The sequence below is a fragment of the Mchenga conophoros genome, linkage group LG7 (genome assembly GCF_057382185.1).
Source record: "Mchenga conophoros isolate Kocher_MC1m ecotype Shallow Benthic linkage group LG7, M_conophoros_male_GT1.1, whole genome shotgun sequence".
In the NCBI taxonomy this organism is placed as follows: Eukaryota; Metazoa; Chordata; class Actinopteri; order Cichliformes; family Cichlidae; genus Mchenga; species Mchenga conophoros.
Genome location: NC_140532.1, coordinates 65,080,743 through 65,097,025, shown reverse-complemented (window position 1 = coordinate 65,097,025; position 16,283 = coordinate 65,080,743). Strand labels below are relative to the sequence as shown.

The 16,283-nt window shown below is 37.6% G+C and overlaps 2 long non-coding RNA genes across 2 annotated transcripts; both read right to left on the bottom strand.

The window, feature by feature from the left end:
• Positions 1–1,794: 1,794 nt before the first annotated feature.
• LOC146571565 (uncharacterized) lies at positions 1,795–3,151 on the bottom strand. Its single transcript, XR_014893248.1, has 2 exons — positions 2,203–3,151; positions 1,795–2,096 (listed from the first exon to the last, which is right to left on the bottom strand). It is a non-coding gene; the product is annotated as an uncharacterized LOC146571565 (long non-coding RNA).
• A 146-nt stretch (positions 3,152–3,297) lies between these two features.
• Positions 3,298–7,014, bottom strand: LOC146571564 (uncharacterized). Its single transcript, XR_014893247.1, has 4 exons — positions 6,985–7,014; positions 6,274–6,399; positions 5,943–5,965; positions 3,298–4,787 (listed from the first exon to the last, which is right to left on the bottom strand). It is a non-coding gene; the product is annotated as an uncharacterized LOC146571564 (long non-coding RNA).
• Between the last annotated feature and the right edge of the window lie 9,269 nt (positions 7,015–16,283).

The window sequence follows — 16,283 nt, the reverse complement described above, 5'->3', positions numbered from 1 at the left end:
ATGACAGTGATGCTCACACACTCTTTGTAGTGTTATAGTTCTGTATAGATCTCGTAAGTAGTTTGACTGAACGACCAGCAGAATTGAGAGCTACGACTGTCAGTTAAGCAAACGAGCTGCAGCTCATGAATTAATATTTTAAAACAAAAGGGCCCCCACTCTGGTGTGAGAGCTCTGTGACCGCCCTTGCAAGTAAAAACTGCAGCGTGTGTGTTTCTACTCTCTGACTCTCAGCTGAAGAAGTGTCTTTAGAATAAATCTCTTGACATCCTTATATACTACAAAGAAGAATCAGCTGCTGAGGAGGATTAATGAATGATGCCAGGGACACGTTGCTGTACTTGGTCTCCATGGTCTCCGGTTCATCAGCTGACAGGAAGTAAAGATGCTCTGTGTGGTGAAGTATCTGGTTCTGTAAAGGTTCTGTAGCACCAGCTGGAAACCTTCGACCAGTTGATATGAGGACAGTGTTGTGCAAAAGTCTTGACCTGCTCCTCATTTCCATCCATCTTCATCCGCTTTATCCGAGGCCGGGTCGCGGGGGCAGCAGCCTAAGCAAAGAGGCCCAGACCTCCCTCTCCCCAGCCACCTCCTCCAGCTTATCCGGGGGAACACCAAGGCGTTCCCAGGCCAGCCGAGAGATATAACCTTTCCAGAGTGTCCTGGGTCTGCCCCGGGCAGACATCCTTGTCAGATGCCCGAACCACCTCAGCTGGCTCCTTTCAATTTTGCCAACCAGCCATTCTTGTAAATTTTTTTAAGTTGTCTTGAGTAATAGTTCATCAGGCTTTCTGAAGGTCTTTCAATTGTTTTTAAGTTTTGGGTCATTGGCTGCTTTTTCACTCATTCTCAATCCAGTCCTTTTTCCATTTTCAGATTAATTTGTTTAAGCCACTCAGCATTAAACTTTGAATCATTTAAGCATTCAAAAACTCACCAGATATTACATCTTGATTAGTCCTCAGTGAGAATTATCACCTGAACCAGGAGACAATAATGTACAACACTCTCACTTTCAGTTTTGTTTCTCTGAAATCCCTGACATCATCACGAGAAAAACCTGTGTGGGTGTGCTTTAATGCTTTGCCAGTTATTAGAAGAGATAAAGCTAAATGTGTTCCAAAAGGAAGAAGAAGAATATTTTAACTTGAACTGCAGTGTAGAAAAGTGCAAGAACCTCAAATTTGTAATCAGGCACAGCCGAGTACTTGAACATATCAGTGAGGTTGAATATTTAACCTCAGTTTTAATGGTCTGCTGTAAGTCCATCAAAGCCCATCAAAGAAAGTTTTGCATTCTTCCTGACAGACACCTCAGAGTCTGCCTGACCTTCTCCTCATTCTTCCAGGTAACGACTTCCACAAAGCAGCAGGCTGGAAGAACCATCAGGTTTTGTGTTCTTACAGCATGGTCAACATGACATGTGAAATTAAATATATTAAAGATGAGCCCACCTGGCTTGTCTTGGGTTTAGCTTCTTGGCAAGTGAAGGAACTTGAGGTTCTTACAGTTAGTTCAATCTAGGAAAAGCCTCTCTGCTCCCTCTGGGTGGATCTATTCCTCCAGAGCCACCGTGAGTAGGTTATAGTCACCCACCCAAAGAGGACTTCATACAATTTTCCATCTTTTTGACAAACATTCAGGCTTTTGTTTTACTATAGATTTTTCATACCCATTCTCTTTGCAATTTTTGCCTTTATGGACTAAATTTAGTTTGGTTTGTGGTTGTGGCTCACATCTTTGACATGGGGAACAAGAACACATGGATTTAAATGCAGACTCAGACGAGTGACACAAGTTTCAATGATTTTTATTATAAGTAAAAGATGGCACAGAGCCAGAGGATCCAGTCCAGCACACACACCAGGAAGGAACTGAGAAGGACACAAGAATCCAAATTAAGGACACTAGGAGAGTTTCCTTCTACAGAGAGGTGATGTAATCCTGATTTACTGCTTCTGGAGTGTAAAACATCGTGCAGGATGGAGGAGAAACCGATGTTTGAGCACACTGCTGGTTGTTGAGAGCAGGTGTGTTGACTGAACTCCACCAGCTGATGGAGCTGTGCTCACTGGACTGGAGAATCCTGCCACTCACTAACACACAAACCAACAGGAGGAGGCAGCAAGACAGAGAACAAAGATGAGATTTTTCTGTTCCAAGCTACAAGATATTGTTACAGTTTATAACTCATCAACCCACCTTTGGTGTGAGCAGCCTCGGCCATTAATGATCAGCGCATCAGCTCTGCTGCCTCGTAGGAGTCCTCGTTGAACACCTCCAGTCTCAGCTCCAGATTCATCCACAGATCCACGTGAGCCCCTCGGCACGCTACAGTCACCAGGCTGTTTGCTCTCAGAGTTCAGCTCCCCTGGATTACTGACTACCTGACAGGCGGCAAACTGCAGTCTACGGCTGTTACTCTGGACGTATATAAATATCTATTAAATTATATATCTTATGATATATAATTTAATATATGTTTTTAAAAAGGGTTTATTATTAATTATTAATTAACTCTAGAACAACGCCGGATGATTTTCACTTGAGCAAATATATTTAAATGATTTTGAATATGTTGCGTTTGTCTGAGTGTCATGGGTCCTTGGGTAGCTTCAGCATTGTCTTTGATGTCTTTGAAGGTACAGCCTGCTTTTTTCTCTTTTCTTTTCTTTTTTGTTCTTTTCCTTTCTTTTCTTTTCTTTTTTTTTTTTTTACAGGCATGTATGATTTTCACCTGGCAATAGTGATAGAGGGTAAAGCAGGTTTTGGGTGAATTTCACTTAGTTTTTACCCACCAATACAACAAAGTACAATTTTTTGTTTCTCTATCCTGCACCTGTGCGCTTGTCGAGGAGACTGTGCCTTCACCAGAGAAGTTTAAAATTTTCCATTAATTATTTTTTTGTTAAAGAATTTTTTGTTCTCAAATTCAAAATTTTTCAGTAATGTTGGAGCATTTTTTAGGGTCCCCCATGGCACTTCTTTTTCCATTTTGTTTGACATGGCACAGTTGGAAATAAAAGATGGCCACTCTAATTGATAATGTGTTGTCATATTTTGATATATTTTGATGCCAAGTACTTCTTGTTGGGTATATTATATTGGGTAAAAATCACCCGGCGTTAGTGATGGTGTTATAGTGATAGTGTTTTAGGGTTAATTATTATATATATATAATATATATAATAAATATATAATATATAATTATTATATTATTATTATATTATATTATATTATATTATTATTATATTATATTATATTATTAATTAATTACTAATAATTGTTTTTCTATTATTAATCTATTATTAATCAAAATTAATATTAATTTCATTAATTTGAGTGTAATTATGGTTTATTTTGAAGATGGTAAAGATTTAAAGGACTGTTGGTCTCACAAGAGGAGATAGGATTTTGGTAAATAAGTTCCAGTGTGAAATTAGTGCAATTCATGGCCATTTTATTTCTAATTTTTGGCACAGTAATTTTCTCCTTGGGAGACTCGTTCACCAGTTCACACCAGTCGCTTAAAAGACTGACTCTACATGCATCTTGGATCTTTGGGGGAAATATGAAAGAAGAAATTGTGTCTTTACCATGTTGTATATGTGTTTCACGTGAACAAAAGGAATTTTTTGCCAGTGTTTTCAGCACAGACACATAGGATTTTATTTTCTTATGGAAGCTGCATCTTTCTTCTTTTTCACTAAGTTCTGTGATATATTGGAAGATTTTACGTGTGACTGTGAAAGACTTCAGTTTGAAGCAATCACGCTTACATCTTTGACTGTCTTCATAAAACACACCGCGTGGACCTAACATGTTGGTAGATGAGTAGGTGAGAGTTTGGAAACAATTTTGTTTATAAAATTGTGTGAATGCTACAGTTGTGGAAAATCCATATTTAAAGCGCCAGAGATAAGCTTTTTCGAGAAGTAGACACAAACATCCTAAACAAGGACTATTGAATGTATAAATCAGAATATCCTCCACTAAAATTCCAAACTGTTGCAAAAAAGGTTCCAAAGCTTCACATAAACGAGGCTCGCTGTGCTTTATTTTTCCAGGAATTTCCTTTTTTTCATAATCTGGCTCAAATGCTGGAGAAACAATGATATTTTTCCTATGTTTCATGACAACAATAGCAAATGCATACTGCTTTTGTTCATTACTTTGAAGGTATTCTTTCAGAAATGGAAAAAATCTGTTTGGATCAACACTTGGAATTTTTTTCTGCATTTCTTCAATTATTAAATGATAAAATTTCTCATACTCGTTATTCTGTCGATGAATCGGTTTACATTCATCCTTAAGCTTCAGTTCTTTCTGCTCTTCTATTCTACAAGTATTGAGTTTATCATTTAAATGTTTCACTTCAGCTGCTGTCAATATCTCAGAAAAAATTTGTGCATTGAAACTTTTAACTTCGGATAAAAAAAAAATCTGATTGCCGGGTATGCTGAGAATTTTTGAAGGAAAAGGAATTTCAGAGAATTTCATATATTCATGATTTCTTTTTGATTTCTTAGGAACGGTAAAAACATTTGAAACTGCGTAATTTCTTTTGAGGAGGTTATTAGATTTTGTTTTAGATACAGTATGAACCTGAGTTGATTTATCACACCAATTTTTAAAGACAACATGTCGAATGTTGAAGTCACCTTTATGGAGATAATTAAAACTGAATGATATTTGTGGTATTATTTTGGTAAATGCAGTGGGTTTTTTTTGCTTGTGTTTAAAAATGTAATTTTCTTTGTTATGGAACAAGGGTGCTGATTTCTTAGCTGTAAAAAGAGTAAAAAAGATGTATGATTAAGGAATTCACAACTGCTGTAACTACATTATTTAAAGGGTTGGATGATCCAAATTACAAAAAGATTTTCTATATGGTATCCCAGTTAAAACCACAATAAGCAACTTTCCTCAGAAAGTAAATAAATGAGTCAAAACACAATCCATGAATTTGCAAACTGTTTGAACAAACATTAAACTAATAATATGATACATCAACTTTTTTACCAGTGATATTTTGCATTTTCCTTCCTTTAAAAAAGAAAATATAAGAAGAAAACCTGAATTTACTCTCTTTGAATTTGTTGCCAGCAACAAATGTTCTCCAAAAATGAAGCACCAGTAAATACTTTTTTTTTTTTTTTTAAATCATGATTCTCATTGGTGTATGACCAAAAACCTGACAGCATTCCTGACAGCATTTTTGCTCTTAGCTTGGACTTAGTCTAAACAGATGCGCTGATGAGCTTTATCTCCTGACAATGTGATTTCCATTTCATCATCATAACTGTTTTTAATTGACTAGAACAGAGGAATGTTTCTTACATAGCCTTAACCAGGACAGAAGACAAACCACAGGAGGTTATAGGCAAAATGTTTTGCTGGCATCAAATTCAAAATAAGCTGGTATAATTGAAAAAAAAAAAGTCTAATTAAACATTGTATGATTTGTGCCTTAACTTTAACTTAAAAGTGTTTTTTTTAATTAAAAAAGACAAGTAAAAATAAGACAAAAAATAAGATAAAAGTAACTACTACTTTCTTTTTTTAACTTCCAAGTTTCAAGAAAATGTAAAGGAAAACATATGGGCTCAAATTGTGGTCATAAATATTTTGTACTTGTAAATCAGGATTTGTATGTGTAAAAACAATTTGTGTGCGTAAAGAAAAGATTTGTGTGTGGACTTAGCCAAAAAGTATGTGTGAAGGACCTGAAGCTCCATAAAGCACCCCTCCAATAGCCAAACCCACCTGTTCTCTGATTGGATAGTTAAATTTGTGATTGACACACGTATTTTTTGGCTAAGTCCACACACAAACCTTTTTTACACACACAAATTCTTTTTACACATACAAATCCTGATTTACAAGTACAAAATATTTATGACCACAATTTGAGCCCATAAAAACAAGCGTTATTAACCTACCGTTGGTATGTATAGCCATGTACCTGTAACAGATAATTGAGATCATTAACATTTTAACTTAATATGGGGAAACAGAATATACAGTCAGGTTTGCAATTATTTGAACAATGACTGAATGCAAAATTTTAATAAAACACTTTAATTACAGCTAAAGGTCTGAACTTCAACCACATCTTTAATCAAACAAAGGGGAGATTCACAAAAACTGTGTTTCTGTCCAAGTACTTAGGGACCTAATTGTATATGCTACACTTGGAATAAAAACAAAGAAGAAAAGATTTTAGAGACAGTTACAGTTAATATCCAAACTGAGATGATGTAAAATACTTGCTTTCTATGGCTTAAAAACAGATACTTTTCCATGGTAACGGACTGATGAATCGTGGTTGTGGTTGTAGTTGGTTTGAGCTGATTTACGTCACTGGATTCTCACAAAAAGTTGTTACGATTTTTCAACCTAAATAGAAAATATATTACACATATTACCACAGCATGTTAGATACCATACACTGAACCCTCTCTAGTCGCATATTATCACAGTCAAATCTAATTTTTATTGCATCATTCACTCTTGTGTCCCTGTGAAACTACATGCAGCAGGTATCTGCCCTACTTTTATAGATGTTTCTTGTTTTTGTCCTCCCAGCTGTTTCAGTTTCTTGTGCAAGGAAAGTGTTGTCTTATCAAGCTTTCTTTTAAAATTGCCCGAGGTGATTAATCTGTGTGCACATGCATGTATACATATAGCTATCTGTAAAGTAAGGAACAGAGAGATCTATATCTGTGTAGACAGATAAGATAACTGCTCTACGGTACTGAACAGGTTTACTTCATCAAGCTATGAGCCAAATAAGCTGATACCAAATCATTGCTTTTCTTTTTGTGTTTTGATAGTAGTAAAGCTGAAACAAACATGCTTTTTTGATCCATAGAGTTTGTTACATTGTTCACTTCACTGCCTAAGCTGCCACAGAAACTCTGATTTGCGTTTTAACCCTTGTGACAAAGTATAAGTATAAAAACAGGATACAAAGAAACTTACCTACGAGGCAGCAGAGGTGGGTCGCTGATCAAAAGGGACGTTTTGGAAGATCTGACAGGATTTTATAACAATTTCTGACCATGTGACCACACTAACTCCTCCCCTTTTCTACCTGATCATTTCACAAGTATATTGAACACAAATTATCTTAAATTTCAACGAGAATAGTAGAGTGTGTTTTGTGATCACATCTTCTAATCACTAAAAGTGTATCCAGTCACACAAGTTTATTTCCATTAAAAATCAGAGATTGTAGACCTCAACATTTTTATATTATTGTAGCAGCGTGGGATCATCTTGACATAGAAGAGAAGAAAAGGAAGAAACATCAAAAGAAGAGCTTTGAATGCACTTCAAAAAACCTGGAGAACTACTCCTGAACACTACTTTCACTAAATTCAACGTAGCTTTCCTGAGAGAACATGATGCGTGATAAGTAGATGACCTAACAAGGAAAAAAACGAAACTCACACAATATATATGGAGAAGGGTGATGGGGGAAGTGGAAACACTAGGGGTACGAATTAAGCATGAGGAGACAGGAGGAAGTAAAACTAAACCCGCTGAACACAGGATGCGAGGCTGTAAGTTACAAATAAAAATAATAAGGCTTTAAAGTAAAACAGGAAGTACACGAACCCCCAAACCTGACACAGGATTGGGGATAAACCAAGACGAAACACAGAGACATGACATACTTGTTTTTTATGGATTACAGAAGACCTCTTTGGATTTGCTGTGGCTTTGTGTTCAGGCAACACCAAAGATCCAAATGACATGTGGCTTTCTTTTATAGCGTATATCATGATTTACACAGGTGGTAGGATGCAGTGAATTCTCACAACATGCTGTGTTGGTTTTTCAAGCTGAACAGAAAAAAAAGTTGCATGCATTATGGCAAATGGACGGGTTCTTATACATCGATTTTCTACTTTATCTGAGCACTCAAAACGTTTTACACAACTTGTGCATTCACCCAAGCACTTTCTTCTACACTGTTTCTAATTCCTATCTAACATTCACACACATTCATACTCTGATGGATGCATCGGAGAGCAACATGGGGGTACTATCTTGGCATATAGACTGGAACAGACTGGGATTGAACCCCCAAGCTTCCGGTTAGTTGGTGACCTGATCTACCAACCAATAAGCAAAACACATTTAATGACACACACTGAAAGCTCTCCGGCCCCAGATCCTCACGGTGGCACCTCACTGTTTTTACGTCATTTTCTCTGGTATGCATGTGAAACTGGTTGTAGCAGGTGTCTTGTGACATTTCTCACATTTTCTCCCTGCTGTCATGAATCTGATGTACATAACAAAGGGTTGTCTCTGAACGTTCTTTACCCTTAGAAAATAAAATGCCTGTGGTGACTGTGTGAGACAAAAAAATACATTATATGTGTTTGGTTTCTGTTTAATCTGAAAGTTCTGCTTTTAAAAAGGCAAGTTTATTAAGTTGCCGCCTTAAAATGTGATTTAAATTTGTAATCATTGTGCGAACACTCTAACAACTTTTACCACAAAAAGGAATCTATAAAAATGTAAAGTACCAACTACAGTGAACACAAATTATATTCAAATTGGACAAGTATAGTAAAACATGTTATCTGGTTACTTCTTCTCATCATTGAAAATGTATCCAGTCAGCCAGGAGTTTAATTTCTGTGAAAATAAAAACAAAACAATCCTGACAACATGATTACACCTGTGTATGTTTCAGTTTTGTTTGTCTGAAATTCCTGCCATCAGCCTCTTAAAACGAGTTTGCGTGCTGTCACGACTTCAAGTTGTTACTTAATTGAAAGTTTCCACACAGACTCTATAAAGTCTAGTTTAGAGTCCAGGGTTAAGAGTGTAGACGTAACAGTATCACTACTGCAATAGTTTATAAACTTAAAAAAGGGTTGTTTATAAAAAATGTGAAGAAGATGGTCCTTTGGAAATGAAATGATTAATTGTATAAATGAATGTGTTTGTATGTGACCCGTACACTCAGTGTGTGATGATCTGTGGTTAGTGGCCTTCTCTCTTTTCTTCCATTACACTTCCATTTTGTGTAACAACGAGTGTAAATAACTTCAGGTACAACAAAGACAGTTGGAAGGAGGTAACCCAGAAAGACATTAAAGTATACATGCGTCTTGATTTTGAGTGGTGTGCATACATCTAGTAATGTGTAGTCTAGTGATAAGACTACACACCTTCGGAGCGAGAGTCACAAGTTCGATTTCCACCCGGTATCCAGTAAGCGTCCTGGCTAGACCTGCCATACTAAAACCAAGCCCTGGAATGGTGCAGCAATATCTGCAGCTCGGACACAAGAATTTCGCTACATGTTGTACTCTGTGTAATTGTGACAAATAAAGTTTATGTGATACAGAGTCTGCCCAGATGATTTTTTCGACCACCATGTCACTCCAGAAATGTTACATGTTTTTACCGGCGATTCACTTTGACAACCGTGACAAAAAACAGGCCAACAAGACAATCATCTATGTCCCCAATCCAAACATCACAGTGGATGAGCATCTGGTCGCTTTAGGTGACGCTGACCTTTCAAACGAAAATGCCAAGAAAGCAGTTAAATATACCATGAAGATGTTGGCAACGTGTGATGCCAGGACAAATTATGTGTGGAACATGAAACGTGTAGACGGTTCTCCTGTAAAGAACCAATTGAAGTTTGTGGTTCTGGAGATTGATTGGAGGTCTCAAGAGACATAAGACATAATTGTTTTTCATTAATTGTCCTCCTGGTCTGGAGCCGTGCCAGAATCAAGTGTAACTTTCAGATAATTTTCTGCAATCACTTTTGACCAGGAGCACAACAGATGTTACTTTATTTCACAGGTGTCAAACTCCAGGCCTCGGGGGTCGGTGTCCTGCAGGTTTTAGATGTATCCTTGAGCCAACACAGCTGATTTCAACGGCTAAATCATGGCCTGGAACGGCCTGGTAATGAACTAATGATTTGACTCAGGTGTGTTGACCCAGGGTGAGATCTAAAACATGCAGGACACTGGCCCTCGAGGCCTGGAGCTTGACACCTCTGCTTTATTTGATGTATACAAATTTTAAATGGTTTCAAAGCAATGTTAATGGAAACTTTGACCCAAAGTAGTCTGTGATTAACAGTATACTATGTATGTTTGATGATTATTTCTTATTTTCAAAATAACACAGAAATTATGTTTTTTTGGAATTTGAATTCAAGCTATATAAACTCAGATTAATGAGACTTTCTATATATAATAAACGGAAGTAAAAAAAAAAACCCTGTAATGTTCAAAAGAATTGAAGTTGATAAAAAGATCGAACACAGCAAGCAGTGATACTATATCTGTTACTACAGTTGTTGTGATGAGTCTTGAGGGGGAGGTCATTTTTGGGTGGGAACACAAAACTGTTTAACAAGAAATAAACACATGAGGGTTAATTATCTGAGAAGTGTAAAGATATCTTGTTCAGTGCCTCCTCCTGCCGTACCTGTGCCTTAGGCCTTCAACATTCCTCCTTTTAGAAAAGACTTTTATATCTTTTGTTGATGTGATTTAGCAGCCAAACTAGCTCAACCAGATGAACCTGGGTTGCCACCCAGCTGTTGGAGTTTCATACACTTCTCTGCCACTCCTGACTTTCTCATAGAGTACCACAGTTCCACTCTTGGCACGCCCATTATATGTTTTTTAGATCCACAAAGTCAGCAGAGCTCCTTCTGACATTCACTATACCTCTTCATCAACACTCAAAACAAGCGTCACGTCTTTTCTCTGCATGAAACCCTACCACTGCTCACTGATCATTACCCTTTCCCTTATCTCGGCTTATGGAGAGAGGTGGGGCAGAGAGAGACTGAAGCCCCCTGGCTTTCCCTTGCCTTCCTAGCCTTATGTGATAAAAAAAAATGATCAGAGTGCTAAAACAGAGTCTGCTTGTAGTAAATCCTCTTTATTTTTAATCAAAGATAAATCAAAAATATTAATTTGATCAATATATAAAAGAGAAATGTAGTTTGAGTAGTGAATATCAATGTTCTGATTTTGTGTGTGTACATGATCCAGCTTTGACCTTGGTGCTCATGGTTTGACTGCATGCAAGAAGATAAAAATTCTGTTACCAATCCATTATTGTACGTGATCTTGAAGAAAGGGGGCATTAATGGTTGAATTATTGATTGGTTGGTTGATTGGTTGAATCATAATTAATAATTGAATTAATTGAATAATTGCATTTGCTGATTGCTAATTACACAGAATACTGATTAGACTAGAATCAGGTTTACTCAACATGACTATATTTAGGTTTAAACCATAAAATTCACCGTGGTGGTGTACAGAGGCAAAACTGCAGTAGTCATAGTACAAACTATCATTGTCCAAATATTTATGGACCTAACTACATATACTATACTTGAAAACAGAATTATTTAGAGACAGTCACAGTAATATTCAAAGTGGAATGTTTCAAACTCTTCAAGGATGTGTGTGCAGTGAATTCTCACAACATGTTGAGCTGGTTTTTCAAGCTGAACAGAAAATATGTTGCAAGTATTATCACAAGTTCAATGACACACACTGAAAGCTCTCCAGCTACAGATCACTGCCACACCACTGTTTTTACGTCATTTGCTCTGGTATGCATGCAGGTGAAACTGGTTGTCCACCCTAATCTTACGACAGTTCTCACATTTTCTTCCTGCTGTTATGAATCTGATGCACAAAACAAAGGATTTTGGACGTTCTTTATCTTTAGAAAATAAAATGCCTAAGGTGACTGTTTGAGCCAAAAAAAAGAAATTATATGTGTTTAGTTTCTGTTCTTAGAGTCCATTTTTTTTCTTCTACTGTACCATTCTGCTGAGTGACTGTCTTCTGCTCGTCAAATACATTTCATGGCGATGTTGACCCTGTGCTAACTTGCATATGACAAATAAAACTGAAAACTTAAATTTAAATCTGATCTAAAATCATCCTTTTTGGGGCGATCGTGGCTCAAGAGTTGACAGTTCATCTTGTAATTGGAAGTTTGCTGGTTCGAGCCCCGGCTTGGACAGTGTCGGTCGTTGTGTTCTTGGGCAAGACACTTCACCCGTTGCCTACTGGTGGTGGTCAGTGCGCCCCAGGGTGGCTGTGGCTACAATGTAACTGCCATCACCAGTGTGTAAATGTGTGGATGACTGAATGTAGTGTAAAGCACTTTGGGGTCCTTAGGGACTAAGCAAAGTGCTATACAAATACAGGTCATTTACCTTTTTATTTTCTATCAGAGATCAATTTAAATTAGTTCCATCAATTTATATAAATGAGAAATGTAGTTTGAATAGTGAAAATGTTTTTTCTGATGTCTGAATTTTGTGTGTGTACATGATCCAGACCAGTGGCAGTCCTGTTTGGCGCCCTGGGCGAACACTCTCTCTGAGCACCAAGTTAATCAGAGCTGGGCTATTCCCTTCACCCACATCGGCTCCATCTGAACTCTGTTTGCCTGCTGGGTACTGCTCATAGGATCAGACATTTTTTAACAGAGAGCCAAACAGATGTGTAGTGGTGCTGGTGCTGATGATCAACAGGCTCAGCTGATTTATTCCTCTGTTGTTACACCAACAACAGACTGTACACCCACTTTGTCTTTGCTAAACTCTTACTTTAAATTCTTCCCAATAGATCCTCATTTCAACACCAATCTGATTTTAGTATATACTTTGACTAGGCCACTCCAAAGCCTTTGTTTGTCTGCTTTTTCAATTAATGTATTTATTTCTGTTTTGAGGTAATTCGGAGGTAAACTTGAATCATTGCCCTGCTGCATAACTTGAATGTGCTTGAACTTATATATGGCATGAACTGATAACCAGACATTTTTCAGAATCAGACTCAAAATATTTTATTAATCCCTGTAGAATTTCTGTCACATTTGATCCAAGAAAGTACAAACAGTGACTAAATTAAATATTACAATCTATACAAATGGTTCAATTATAAATATCCCAGTATATTACACAAATTAAAATATATGGTTGACATTGAGGTGACCCTCTTTCTGTTAGGATTTTCTGGTACAAAGTAGAATCTGTGTTTCCATTAACTGCAGCAAGTCGTTCAGATCCTAAAGCATCAAATTCCCAGACGATTGTTGGAAGCCTAGCAGTGACTTCTTGTGGTGAAGGAGTTAATTACAATCACATGACTGGCTGCCCTTTGGTGGATGGCAACAAATGTAAAATGTAAATGTAAAAACCATTAAAATGCTAATGTCACACATCCAGATTCTAAGTGTGGACCGGGGGCGGGCAAGATGGCGGACTGAGCAGTCACATCCGTCTGAACTCCTCACTAAAGTCCCGATGTTTTAATCTTGAAGTTATAAAATCCACTCCTTTGAGCTATATTGACGACGTTTCAGCTCGAACATGAAGAAAACCAACAACACGAAACCTCCGGCAGTGAAAAACCTCCCTTTTACAACCCAGAGAAACACCGAGCATGACTACCCAGCTCCGATGGAAACGGCTAATTCCAGCAGCAACAAGAGGGACAGACTGTTAACAACCCCTGATAATACTCCTGAGAAACCACATATGGAGAAAAAAGCAAAAGGTACGGCTAGTGATAATGACTCCAACACATCCACTGACACTATACTGAAAGCTATTGAGAGTCTTGGAAAACGTGTTGATGACCGCATGGACGAAGTTGGCAAACAAATTCAACAACATAGCGCCATGCTGGCTTCCATCGCTAAATCGGTGCAGTTTAATTCAGAGGAGCTGCAAGAATGCAAAAAGAAAATAAAACACCTGGAAAAAGAGATGGAATCAATCAAAAAAGATAATGACGATATTAAGGATCGTGTATTGAGCCAGGAAAGATACAAAAGAAGATGGTGTCTTCGTATCAAAGGGAAAAAGGAGAAAACAAATGAAAATATCAGAGAAGAAGTGGTGGAACTTCTAGGAAGGATTGCTCCGGACCTAAAGATGAAGATGGAAGAAGCAGTTGATGTTGTCCACAGAGTGGGAAGAGCGGTGGAGAATAAGCATCGACAAATCATTATTCTGTTTGTGAGACGTGCCGTGAGTGATGACATCTGGAGGCGAACAAAGACTTCTCCCGTGTGCAAAGAAGAAGGCATCCGCTTTGCTGAAGACCTGACCCCAGAGGACGGGAGATCCAGACAAGCGTTGTGGCCAAAAATCGACCAGGCTCGGTAGGAAGGCAAGGCTGCAGGCTTCAGGGGCCCTTTTGGTTTCATAGAAGGCAAACGTATCAGGGTAGAGACTCCAGGTACGGGCTGACATCTGACTACGAAAGGAATGTACAGTGGAACATTTCGGATGATGGGACTTTTACCTCAAGATTTTCCTACTCCATCTCCTAAACTTCCTCTTTAAAGCTGTTCATGTGTTCCGTGTTCCAACTAAAAACTAATATTTCTTTTTTTTTCCTTTAACACAAGGGGACTTAAAGACTCAATTAAGCGCAAAGCTGTTTTTCTGTTCTGCAAGGGGCAACAGGCAAATTGTTTTTTTCTCCAGGAAACTCATTCTGAGGAATCTGATGTGAAATTTTGGTCACAACAATGGGGAGATAAAAAATTTTTTAGTCATGGTACAAACAGGTCGGCTGGGGTTGCTATTTGTTTCAACAGATGTCCTGGAAGGTTTTTGTGCAACATGGCAGACAAAAATGGACATTGGGTTGCCTGTGTGTTAAATACTGATAATACTCTGATTATTTTTGGTTAATGTTTATGGATACAACAATGATCAAGAGAATAAGAACCTGCTGCATCAAATTTCTACAGTTATAAAGGAACTTTATACCAAATTCCCTACTGATTATATAGTAGTTGGAGGTGATTTCAATGTGACTCCTGATGAATGGTTGGATAGATGGCCTTCAAAGTTTTCAAGAGAACATAAAAACCCAATATTTGAAAAATTAATAGATGTATGGAGAGTGTTAAACGAAGATGTAAAACAATTCACCTGGCACAAACCTAATGTTCAAAGCAGGTCACGTATTGATTATTGGTTGGTATCCAACTCAATTTTACAATATGTTAAGGAAACAGTCATCTCTAACAGTCCCTTAAGTGACCATTGCGCCATTATTCTGAGACTACAAAGCAAAGACCAAAACAACACATTTAAGGATTATTGGAAATTTAATTGTCAGATGCTGAGAAATGAGGAGTATTGTAATTCTATTAAAAAATTAATTTTAGATATCCAGAATGATGAAGCCATCAATACACCGATACTCAAATGGGAATATCTTAAATTTAGAATCAGAAAAACCTCAATTGCATTCGGTAAAAAGTTAAACAGACAAAGAAAAGAAGAGGAATCAAATGTAGTAAAAGAACTTGTGAATCTGTATGGCAAATTGAATTGGACTGAGGAAGAAAAAGGAAAAATTAATAATTTACAATCTAAATTGGATGAAATGTACCTTTATAGAGCCAAGGCTGCTTATTTGCAATCCAAAGCAAAGTGGATAGAAGAGGGTGAAAAGAACACTGCCTATTTTTGCAATCTAGAAAAACATAGACAAGAATATAACTCAATATGTAACCTAATAATCGACAGAGAGGAATGTACAGACCCTAAACGCATTTCAAATGAAGTATTTACTTTTTACAGTAACCTTTATAAGTCTTCATACTCAGAACAAAATGTCACCTCCTTCTTTGACAAAATAAGATAAGATAAGATAACCTTTATTAGTCCCACACGTGGGAAATTTGTTTTGTCACAGCAGGAAGTGGACAGTGCAAAAGTTATGACGCAAAAATTAGAATACAATAAGAATAAATACAGTACACAACTGTACAGAATAGAATAAAATAATATACTATATACAGTAGAATAAAATAGAATAAAAATATACAATAAGATAAAAATAGAATACGAATGCTATATACAACTGAGTAAAAATACAACGATGCCAGAAAGGATTATTGCACTTAGTGTTATTGCACATGTGTGGATGTGTGTGTTTGTTCAGTTAAAGTCTTTGTTGTGGAGTCTGACAGCAGTGGGGAGGAAAGACCTGCGAAATCTCTCCGTCCCACACCGTGGGTGCCGCAGTCTCCCACTGAAGGAGCTGCTCAGTGCTGTCACAGTCTGCTGCATGGGGTGGGAGACGTTGTCCAACAGGGATGACAGCTTAGCCGCCATTCTCCTGTCACTCACCACCTCCACTGGGTCCAGAGGGCATCCTAGAACAGAGCTGGCCCTTCGGATCACCCTGTTCAGTCTCTTCCTGTCCCCAGCAGAGATGCTGCCG